We start from the raw sequence: 13,184 nt of genomic DNA, 5'->3' as shown, positions 1-13,184 counted from the left end.
GGAAAGACTGAATTCCGAAAAGGATTTCAATTTTAATAATAGTGGACATTATTAATAATAATTTCAACAATAGCATTTCTTTTCGATATATTTCATGAAACAAGACCTTTTTATATTAATAATAGATCATCAGTGCTGGAGTTGTGGGTGTGGAGAAGGAGTGCAGAGGGGTGCTTTTCCCCCAGTTATGTACATTTCCATTAACCATCCCCTCCTGTTAGGATAATTTGCATAAGCATCCCCCACTTCTTCATTGTCTCCATGCTGATCTACACAAAGACCCTCCTCGACCAAGAGGCCTCCCCGATGGCGCAGTGGTAGCGTCGTCGCCTTGTAATCAAGGGGTCCCGGGTTCGATACCCGGTGAAGGCACAAGTGGTTCGGATCCCACTTTAAACTGTAGGTCCAGTCCCGATTAGCCTTACTGTGCATAAAGTGGACTTAAAACACCAAATCAATCCAATCCTCCTCGATCAAGCATACCAGCTATAGGAGTATCCACTTCGAGAACTGTAGATCAAAAAAAAAAAACACACTGGAAAGAAGGAAATGTCCACAGATTTTCAATATGGAAGACAAAATGAACTTCACAAAATGCCCCCAAATAATGGTAACATTTAACCCATACGCTGTGAACCCTTAGGGCAAAGGGATAATTCGACTCCACATCAAACTGAGTATTGGGACCACTTTGAAGCAGGGTTTCGGAGCGGAGCGGATCAACTTTCCGACTGTTGCCAACGCTCCGGAGCGAGGAGCGAGATTCTAAGAAATGGTTCGCTCCGCTCCGGAGCGGAGCGATGTCTTATCCCGCTCCGCTCCGGAGCGGAGCAGCGGGAATCGGAAAATTTCTCGCTCCGCTCCGGAGCTAGGAGCGAAATTTTAGAAAATAGTTCACTCCGCTCCGGAGCGGAGCGCTACCTTGACACGCTCCGCTCCGGATCGGAGCAGAGGAAGTTGGAAAATTTCTCGCTCCGCTCCGGAGCGAGGAGCGAAATTTTAGGAAACGGTTCACTCCGCTCCGGAGCGGAGCGATACCTTGTGACGCTCCGCTCCGGAGCGAGGAGCGATATTCTAAGAACTTGCCCACTCCGCTCCGGAGCGACTCCGGAGCGCTCCGAGGTTGGATAATACGAGTGTATACAGAAAACTAACGATCAATGGTTCCGAGTACATTAGTAATTTTGTTTGTGAAATTTGTACGGCATTTGAAAATCGCCCGTTATTGTTGTTATAAAACTGATTATTACTAAAGCTAACGCCACGGAAACAATCCAGAAAAGATTACGTCACTCACCTATAGTGTTGCCAATAAGCAAGAAATAATCCTTACACAATACACCAGGGAAGGCACAATCAACCGCATACGTACTGTCCGTGACTGTACAACGCGCAATGTGTCAACTGTGAAGCGTAGAAGAAGTGTGGCAAACCTGGAGGGCCAGGGGTGTGGAGGAGGCAAGGGAAAGCTTCGATCTTCACTGGACTGTTTTCGTGAAGAGAGCGATATTATTATTATTATTATTATTACATTTTCATTATCACTTTTACTACTCTACTACTACTTCTGGGGACAATATATTTCAATAGCAGGTGTCCCACCTGTGGTTTTATAAGTTGAGAGAATGGAACCACTCTCTCATTTCCTGCCACCAGGGATCGCGACTGAAACTCATTTCGGTTCAACTTCTGGTTCGGGCTAAGCACTTCGGCATATCGGCCCGACGTTACAGTCCACGCCGCGGGAGAAGTGAGTTATTGCGGAATATTGGTTCGAGTAACACTGGCGAAATTACTGCAGAGAATCCATTCGACCTTCTAAAAGGCCAGAGGAAAGGCGAAGCAACTTGTACGGAAGAAGATAAAAGGCAGACAGGTGTTCATGCAAAGCACTCGCTGGTGCATGATTGCCATATCTAACTTTCTTTTACGCTGGTTATGTATGATACTTTGAATGTAGCGAAAGGGAAAAGTTTAAAGTAATTGGAAATTCAGGTTGCTATTTTTAACTTTTCGATTTTTGAATGTATGAAGTTGAAAATCGGAATCATGCTTATTAATGTTACCATCGGCCAATAAGGAAACGTTTTAATTTGAAATACAGAGTTTTCATATCTAACTTTTTAAAAATTCTGACACTAGAAAGTTGAAAACCGGCTTAACCAAAAATGTAAGTTGCCACATTTGGTTTACTTTTATGAAGGTACAAAGTCGAAAATCGGAATGCTGTTTGTATACAGCCGACCAGGGGAATTTAAATAGTATGAAATACAGGGTTGTCATATCGATTATTTTTCCCAATTTTAAAGGCAGGAAGTTGAAATAGGTATTTAATGGTTACATACGTATACTACTGCAAAAATTACAAAATGTCTGGTTGCCATATCTAACATTTCAAGTTTGTAAGCAGTAACCTGGAAATAGGCATTGTGGTTATAAGAAAATTGAAAAAAATTTGGAAAGACGACGAATGGAATGTTGCTATAATTAACTTTCTGAGTCTAGAAAGCCAGAAAACGTATACGTATAAAATTAATATTTTTGTATTGAGTACGTTGTACACAGCAAACTGAAAGCACGTTTTCAGTAATGAACAATGTGTAGTCAGCAGATAAGTCGAAACAAGATGTATAAACCTTAATAACCGTGATAAACACAAAATGTAATATTATCTACTTGGATAGGGTCATGTCCTGAATTTTATGGTTTCATTTTGAAAAACAGGGCTGCGAGCAATACGTGCCTTCCTCACTGATGGCATTTGATTTGATTTTTGTAACTTAGCTTTGAATTTTAGTTAATCGCAACGATGATAATGAGAGAATTGATAAATGTGTACTGAAAAAAAAAGTAGCGCCCTGTACCCCGATAACATAGTGGTAACAACGTCTCCTTGTAATGAAGGGGCACTAGGGTCGATACCTGGAGGAGGGACATAGTGGCTCGAATCCCACTTTAGGTAGGATTTAAACTGTAGGTCTATTCTCGATAGCGTATTGTTGAGTCTTAAATCCACCAAAAGTCCATAACAAAAGTCATTGTTTCAACGTATGTTGAATGTATAATTGCAATGTATATTGTGATAAATTAATCCTTAAGCAAATATACATTTGTAATTCTGTTTAACAATAAGAGATGTCACTTTCCTTTAAATCTATTCACAAAATCATAAAAATACAACTCGGAAATTCATTTCCAAATGAACAACCTCTTATGCATATCTTTTACGTATGTGTGTGTGTTTTTCTGAAATCTGGCAAAGTTCTAATAATGTATTCACTTCATAAATGTCTATTACATAACAGAAAACATCATTGGGTATTCAATATCAGACGAATAATGAATTCCATGGGAATATTTCAGCGAGTTCGTGGATTTGAGTTCAGCTCTCAACGACAAATGGTGTTGGTTTGACCCGCGTTAATGTCATTGGTGTTTCCTTTGTGTTTGTTTCTCTATCACAGTATAATTCTTTTCCATAGTTTCGGGGTCCTATTTTTTTACCGACTTATCTAGGATTTGTTTAAAATTACGGATCATGAGAAATGTACGATTAAAGGCAAAGTAAAGTCCGGAAAAAACAAATTGAAACTTATACTTAGTTGAAAGGACAATTGGTTATTGTTGATTACAATTATAGAAATAACTTTATCGAAATACTTGGTTTTCTTTTACATACATATTTGTAATTCTTTTTATGCACCATTCCATTCCTACTTGAATATGTAGACTATAAATAAAAACTCGGCATGGTTTCCTTCAATTCATTATTACAGTATAGATCTTCCATGATTCTCTTGGCTTATGATGCATAGAATTAACAATTACGGGTTTTTTTCGTTCTTTTATATTGATTTAACAAATCTAGTCACCTTATTATTCTATTAAACGATACTGGTTGGAATGATTTCTCCATTCGCATGGACGTCCGGAAATGGAGGGGGCCACGCCACCCGGAAATTAAAGGTAATCAAGAAGTACATATTTCACGCATATAATTTCATTTCAGTCAGAGTAATATATGTTAATTATTGCAAGGGCGTTGCAGGAACATGATAACTTCAAACTGTAGAATATTTTGAATGGGAGTAATACTATTTTGGGGAAATTCTGCCTAATTCTGCCCCCCTCCCTTGGACAAATATCTTGCTTGTGCCTTCCTGGAAAAAATCCTGAAGACGTCCATGTATCAGCGGCGTTAAAAATTTCATTAAATGTCCATACATCACCGTTGACAAGCACATAATATGTATGTACTGATACAAGAGAACACAGCTTTTAAAGGCTTCTTTCTATGACAGTGAAGAGAAGAATAACACGCGCAAGTAATACTTTTAAAAGAGAACAATCTAGCCAGAATTGGTGTAGCATAATTCTAATACAACTGGCAACACTTGATCTGTCTGGCAAAGGCGATGTCTCTACCATGTACGGATAAGTCGAACGCAACGTACAGCGCAGCGAACGGTCTCAACCCCAAAAGCACACATAAACAAGCTATGTAGCAGTTTCACCCTCCTCCCCTCTTGAAACGGGCACAAGACCAATGAGCTAGCCGATTGCACTGAGTCACCTGCAAGGAACACGGAATACGGCACAAAACGAAGCTGTCTGTTGTATGGGGAGGTGGGTCGGAAAAACCCGTAAAGCAGAAAAAAATGATTGCTCGAAATTATTCGTAACCCATTCAACACATAACATTCAAACTCTTATATCTAAGAGTCACAATACAAAATTTGAAATACCCCACGGATCCTTGACGTCATAGGGTGCTGTGCTGTAGAGCGACCACAGACAAAAAAGCTTCGGTCAAAAGTCTTCGCGCACCTCCTCCTTCACCCGTTCGACTAGGGCCATAAGGAAGCATGATCCACTCTGTCCCTCCCCTCCAAGCAGGGGCGATCATACAGACAAACAACTAGAGTACGTGCAAACAGGACTGAAGGCTCTTTTCCACGTGGTCCCATTATAACCACTCCGTCACAGAAGTCGGCTTTAACGCGCCCATTCCATTATTCATAGTTGCATTACAGCATTCGTGTAAAAAAAACAACTCCTAAACGGATCGGAGCGTGCTGTCAAAAGCACCACGCTCCGGAGCGGAGTGCTGTTGCCTCACGCTCCGCTCCGGATCGGAGCGTGCGCCTAAAAAATCTGAACCACTCCGCTCCGGAGCGGAGTACTGCTGTATCACGCTCCGCTCCGGATCGGAGCGTATGTCTCAAAAAGCTGAACCACTCCGCTCCGGAGCGGAGCGTGTCTCTTAAAAAGCTGAACCACTCCGCTCCGGAGCGGAGTGCTGTTGTATCACGCTCCGCTCCGGATCGGAGCGTGCGATTCAAAAAGTCGAACCACTCCGCTCCGGAGCGGAGCGTCTCTCTCAAGAAGTCGAACCACTCCGCTCCGGATCGGAGTGCTGTCGTACCACGCTCCGCTCCGGAGCGAGGAGCGGAGTAGAAATGACGCTTCGAAGTCGCTCCGGAGCGCTCCTTTAGTACGCTCCGCACTCCGCTCCGAAACCCTGCTTTGAAGTAACGTGGAACAGTTGTAAACTATTTTAGATTTTTTTTCAGCTCTTATTTGAATATAAAAAGGCTTAGAGCCATCTTGAAAATATTTGATGTGAAGTTACATTCAAATACCACACGTAAAATTAAAATTAGTGATAAAAGTTCATGATTTATCAAATTTAATTCTTTATATTGTGCAGCAACAAAGGAACGACTGGTTGAGTAACTGGATCTTTCTATACTGGATTCATGCAAGAAATAATAAGTTATGTCAGCGTTTCGTTAAAAAACGCAACAAAAGTTTTTTAGTGCCTAAAAACCTATTTTGCTTGTTGGAACCTATTTTAGGTTCCACTGTTACCTGTGCAATACAAAGTGGTCTGATCTGTGTGGTCTTGCTCACTTTGGCGTCACTTCCATGCTTTGTGGCATTCACGCCTTGCAAACTAACATTTCAGCATTGAAGTTTGCACCACTCACTATATTTTTGTTGTAAAATTTTCAGAATATAAGATGATTCTCACAGACAAAATTGCGGAGTTTTACTGTGGTTAACATGAAAACAGATTGGTGTCTAACTATACGGCGATGAGTGGATTTTAATAGCAAATTTCCAATGTTGAGTTCTGCCATCGCCGTAGGGTTAGGCAACAGACATAACGTTATGCAAGATAGTGCATATTTCAGGATATATGTGTCCCATTTTCATTGCCGGTGACTATACCTAATCAGCAGTATTCAGAAATTTTGAACTATTTTAAGTTTTTTTTTAACCTACTTCAGGATTTTTCGAGTCTAACTTAAGATTTTTAGGACCTATTTCAGGATTTTTAGAACCTATTTTAGGATTTTTCGAACCTAACTTAAGTTTTTTAGGACCTATTTCAGGATTTTTAGAATCTAAAAATCCGAGGTCTAGTTATGAGATATGGGATTTTTTCTATAGATGTCCACCTGCGAGCAAGGAAGTTAATTCTGCATTTCGGAGGGGACACATATGTTAAGTTAGCCGGGCCCCTCTGGCCGAACCAGAACGCCCCTGCTTATTATCGAAGATGTCGTATCATATGTTACTGGAAACCGGATTTCTGTCTCGTAAATTAAATTATTTCATAAGCGACACTTCCTGTTGAATTTCTAAGCTATATAAAATTTCAGAAGCAGAGAGAGAGAAAGAATATTGCGGGGATGGTTCTACACCTCGCCACACCCTGCATTGCCGGGCGGCCACTACGCCACTGTCTCTAATTATCATGATCAATTGAGCTTTCGTGGCTCCCTTCAGTAGCTGTTATGTCAATCTTCGCAGGTTTCAGATTCAAATCTTCTGTGGAAAAATAGCGACGCATTGGCTTCGAGGAGGAGGGCGGGGGTAACCTTGAGTTAGGACTCACTCACTGTCGTAATGTTCCCAAGTTTACGACCGCAACCATTACCCCGATGCCCAAACTGCTCGCGGATCTGATTCAGGTTTGGCCCGCTTTTGAAGGTCCTACAGGCATTTTCTTCCCCCAACTCTCGTGTTTACAATCCCGCCAGAGCCAGTTTCTCTGTGACGCAGGCCCGTAGCCAGGAATTTTTAGTAGGGGGGAGGGCGAAGTCAATCCTAGAGGGGGCAAATTTTTAATATATTGTGTTGCATTGGAAGATGCCCCCCTTCCCCTCCTCCAAAAGTGATAAGTAACAGGAAAGGGATGATATCTTGAATGAAACTCCAACGAACAAAAAAGTTCGAGCAACATCAAATAACAATATTTCGATAATGACCTTTTCGGACTACCAAAGAATACAAAGATAAAGTTTAACATAAATAGGCTAATCGGGACTGTATCTAGGTTATATTTACAGGTCAATAATGTTCATAGACGATTAATATATACCAACAGCTTTGGGCTTCTCTGCAGAACTGATTAAGGAAGACGTTTATAAATCGTGCTTCATAATGTTTTCCTCTAGTTTCCAGTATGCAAGATTTTTACGCATAAAGGAATCTAACGAGAATCCAAAAACACCATTGTGTTGTGTTAGGCAAGAAAAATAGAATTAATTAACTAATAATGGTTACATATTATCTACACTTTGATGAATTGTGTAAACATTTACATCTTTTTAGACCTACTTGCTAAAACATTAAAATGGGTCCCTTACTCCACCATGGATTCTATTTGCTTCAAATGAAAGACTCTTGCATCACTTCAGACAATATTTGCCTACGTTAACCATTTTGCAAAATATTGTGTTGACACCTGACAAACAAATAGGAATCCCTTGATTGATCAGCGACTTCTTGGATTACACTGTCATCATTAATATTTCATGTTTTATCAAGTTTTATCGAGGGAAATGCTGTATCCTCTTTACATTTTGAAAAATACCTTCCTTAATGACTATGGTACGAAACCGAAACATATAAGGGGCCTCCTTCGCTTTACCCCATTTCCGCGGCACGAAGTCTCTGAGCAGCTTATCGTCACCACTTTTTGAGCAGAAGAGTACAAACCCCAAATATCAGGGATTTTTATTATGATACTAATTTTTACCAGTCACACAATGGCTTAAGATATATGAATAAAATTAGGAGAATCCACTACATAGCAGAAGAGTTGACATAATTATTTGTCAAAAAATTAGGTTGTGCCTGAGGTAGGTTTAACAGACAACTTCTGCTACAGACACAATTTATTATTATAAATATAAGAAAATAAATAGAATGTAATTTGAGAGATTTTCAATCGTATTTATTTCACTGCAGCTTTTTTCTACTTGTCATTTTCTTGAACCTACATTCATAAGGTGCCGCCTGATAACATTGACAACTTTCACAGTGTGTGCAGGACATCAAGGCAAGCAACTTTTCTCAGTCACTATTTGCGCCTCTAATTCATCTTTCGATGTTACAAGCAATCAAAATAGGCATCTTCTGTCCTTAATGGATGCAATCCCATTGTAAGCTTCGTAGTAGCAAATGTCATTTATTTTTACTGCCGTTTAAAATTCTGAGAGCAATATATAACATGCTATTGAAACGATATCATGCAAACAGTCAGGGTTAAAACTTAACTTTTCCTTTATAAAATGGATATCATAACACACACCTATGTTGCTTACCATATTTGATGCGTTTGCATAGAGAAATGATTCATAAGATTTGAAATTGATATTTACACTCCATAAGATGCTTAGTGTAACCCTATCGAACTACAAATTTTATCGCTTTATAACCGTAATAATAATTGTGAAACACTATCACATTTTCATCGTGTTTGATAATAATTTGAGCCAGTAAGCTGTCCTACATCTTTCACTAGCCGACCTACATGGTAGGATGGTTACATAACACACTGCGAAGCCAGGGGTTCCAGGTTCGAGCCTGGGCATGAGTCTTCTTTGTCAGAGGCGAAACCACAATTTTTTATCTGGAGAGGGGGGTTAAGTACCAGGACAAACGTGCCAATAATAGTAATAGTAATATAGTGGTGGTAATGGTAGTAATAATAGTAGCATTACAAGACGTTATTATCGTCGTAAATCATGCAAAAGGGGATAGAAGTCGGTGCTAAAGCATTTGTGTTTGAACAAATTATTTGAAATATTTTTTCAACACGTTCAATTTCATATTAGCTAATAATGGAAAACAAGCACACAAACCGTATTTTTCAAGGACAGAATAATGACGAACATTATTATTTTGTACATATGACAAGTATAACTTACACATATGCAACATGTTAACGCTAAATTGTGTACGTATTCAAAGTTTCTTTAATATATATATATATATATATATATATATATATATATATATATATATATATATATATATATATATATATAATTTAAATACATTACATGGTCAATTCATCCGCCAAATTGTCTCTCAAATGTGAACGCTCCATTTCCTCAAAAGAATTGTTCATGCACTTAAGCAGCAACAGTCTGAAGTATATATCTGGCCTTACCTCTCTCTCGGGTAATTTAGAATGCATTACAGAAAATAATCATATTGGGATCGAAGCGAGCAGGAAAGTCTTTAGTATCAAATATTTGCAAACTGAAAACAAAATTTATTTAGTAGGGCGCAACAAATTCTCACGGGGAACATGGCATTCTCTTTAACATTGTTTTTTTTATTTAGATCGTTTTGGCTCCCAGGGCTGACTCCCGCCGCCCCCTAGCTATAGCTCTTAAAATGGGACTATAAGAATAGGAAATATTGACCTTGCGAGAGAAAAGAACTTTCTTGTAAAAGAAAGTTGAAATCGAGGGAGCAATTGCCCCTCTTTGTCCCCTGCAAGTGCCCTTAGCCGTCTGGAGGAAAATAGCAAGAAACACTTGAAAACTAATTCCAACTTGAGTATCCATTTTGTTCTACTATTCTTAGATTCTGCTAGTCATGTTTCTTTACTTCAATGTTTGCCCCCTCCCAGATTGGACTTCCGTTCAAGATTGGGGGGGGCAATGCCCCTACCCCCTGTGGTTGCAGCACTGTTTGTGAGTGTCTCTTCATCAATTTCACGTCACTCCCTCTCTCTATCACATGAATCGCTATTACCAAAAGGTAGACTTGGGAAACAAAAAATTATGCTGTTCAAACTTCTTAGCAACACATCCAAGAAAAACATCCAAATACATTAGGCACTTTTAATACAAGACTACTCAAAATATCACAACTGTTCTACATACTGAAAATTGATAAATCATTTCCTGAAGTTTGAATCTGGAAGAAATTTTATTCCCCAAATCCTGATCCGACATTATACGAAATCCCACACACCTTCATAAATCACAAAATCAATAAATGTCTTTGTTATGTTGCTAGAGTAATACAGGATCAAATTGTAAAGATTAGTGAGAATTCCAGGTAGATATGTATTCTGTATTTTTTACAGGGGGGGGCAGTTGCCCCTCTGCTCCCTATAGCTACAGGCCTGCTGTGACGTCACCTACGTAGGTGAAACTTCTTCCGAGGGTCGCCATTTCAGCAACGAGAACATGTTGATTTGAAGAAGGCTCACACAAAGCATTTGTGGGGGGGGGGCAGATTCGAAAGTGTTGAATGCTCAATTGATTGAATTAGGTTATTTACGTCGTTTTCTGCCACTTTGGCTAATCACGGCGATGATGATGAGTGATGAGATGATGAAATTCATATGAGAACATTCACAATGAACATCCATGCCCAGGCCGGGCATCGAAATACACGTAGAACGAAACAATTTAATAATGATTGACTACTATAAATATGGAGCTGAAAAAAAGGAAGGGGTGGGCTGACATCTGATTGGTGTCGTTCTGTCCGAGTCACCAAGTAGCTATCCAGGTTTTTTACTCTGGTGGTGAGAAATTGTAATTTCAATAATATTACATCCTTTGTAATGTGATAACTAGGGCTAGGATTTTGATGCAAATGCATATTTTTTTTGGTAAGGCAGAAACATTGCATAAGTAGATAGGAACGTATTTTACACGTAAGTGAATAAATGGTAACGCCATTGTTTGGGCACTTTTTTGCAATTCTTTGAACCTTTTTGAAGTAAATGTAATTTTTTAGACTTTTAAAACCGTTTGTCATTTTTCGGCCATTTTTAAGTCATTTTATGAATTTTCTACATTTTGGTGAAAGAAGGGACATTTTACATGCAAATGTAACCCTTTGAAGGAGAGAGGTTCCCGACTCTCGTCTCATTGTCTTCAGCTCAGTTCTGAATGACTGTGTTTGAAGAAACAAAGAAATTCTGTGCAGGATTGTTGACACAAGGTGTTGTATAACAATTCAGATCAAACAATGTGATTTCCCCTATATCAGTAAATATATTGTCGCCAGACGGATTATTGTAAAAAAAGAAAGGGTACAAAGTTTTGTGCTCTGTATCGGATATTTTGTCAGGGAGCAATTTGCACTCTATGGAATTGAAAGTGACTTAACAGGAAATGATATTGTTTGTTCATTTCAAGTAAGCTACTCTTGTGTAGGTGGAAGTCGAGAAAAACATTTCCGTGTACAAGGCTCTCTTGTCCAAAAACCGACAATCATTCGTTGTGTACTGTAACTCAGTACTTAAAGTGTAAAAGATGACAAAAAGTTAACTTTCTTACTTGTACTACCACCATACGCAATGAGCATGTGATAGATACTGTAACGTTGATTTGTAATTTGAATTTATCTTGGTAGTTTATAAATTTGTTTTAAAAATCTTTCAGAATTTTTAGGTCATTTTTCTAAGTTTATAGGGCATTTTCTTGCATGTATTAGGTCATAAATGCATTTACAATGTACTTAAACCTGAGTTGAAGAAATAAAGATGAATAAAAAATAATAGAAAAATTGGTATTTTAGGCAATATTATATAATATGGGCAGGCCCGTACCCAGGGGAGGGGCCACGGGGGGCATGCCCCTCCTCGAACTATGAAATTTTTAAATGTGAACTTACAATAAGCTACGAAAATAACATTGACGATTTTTCAAATTTGTAAAATTCCAATTTTCTTCTTGCAAAAATGAATGTGTTTGTTGTGTAGAGAGGCAGACATCAGAAGTTTGCAGTCTGCAATATTGTGTATTTTTAGTTCTATTTTACAATCATTGATGCAAGGGGGATTCTCTTCGAGATTCAGACTTCGGGAAATGATTTCGCAATTTTCAATATCTAGAACAGTTGTGGCATTTTGAGTAGTGTTGTATTAAAGTTCCCTAATGTGTTCGGATGTTTTTCTTTGATGTGTTGGTATGAACTTCGAACTGCTTAAATTTTTGATTCCCAAGTCTACCTTTTGGTAATATTGATTCATATCAAATGAATCATATGGTAGAGAGAGGGAGTGGATATTTAATTTTTGTTACTTAGCTTTGCTTTTGTGCAACTTCTAGCTAATCGCAAAAATGAGTGATGACGTGAAATTGATAAAGAGACACTCACAAACAGTGCCACAACTACAGGGGTGAAGGGTGCATTGTCCATCCCCCCTCCCCGACCTTGGATTAAGTTCATTCTAGGGGAAGCAAACATTGAGGAAGAAAGAAAAACAAGGACAAATGGATACTCAAGATGGAATTCGTTTTCACGTGTTCCATGTTTTTATCTTTCAGACGGCCGAGGGCACTTGCAGGAGGACACAGAGTGGAAATTGCCCCCTGGATTTCAAATATTATACAAATAAGAATACATTTCGTAAAATTTTCTTGATCGCTTCGCTCGCCATATCTTCGCACTTATAGTCCAAATTCAGAGAAATACCATGGGGCGGCGGGAGTCGGCCTTGGGAGCCAAATGATCTATGTGGGGGAAAAAATGTTAAAGAGAATGCCATGGAGCCCCGTAAAATTATTTGCACCCTTTTAATTAAATTTCTCTCTATGAAACTTCATATGAAATATTAATGATGCCACTGTAATCCAAGAAGTAACTGATCAATCAAGGGATTCCAATTTGTTTGTTGGGTGTCAAACACATGTATTTCAACAATAAAATAACAAAATTCACACAACATTTTGCAAAATGATTAACGTAACCAGGAGGCAAACATTGTCACATTGTCTGTTGTGATGCAAGAGTCTCTGCCCTTTGAAGGAAATAGAAACCGTGGTGGACTAAGGGACCCATGTTTTAGCAAGTGGAAAAAAAAATATTACAAAGTTTTACATAATTTATCATCAAAGTGTAGATAATATGTA

This window comes from Lepisma saccharinum, chromosome 21, assembly GCF_977018435.1.
Source record: "Lepisma saccharinum chromosome 21, izLepSacc3.1, whole genome shotgun sequence".
NCBI classification, from domain to species: Eukaryota; Metazoa; Arthropoda; class Insecta; order Zygentoma; family Lepismatidae; genus Lepisma; species Lepisma saccharinum.
This window is presented reverse-complemented; position numbering follows the sequence as displayed.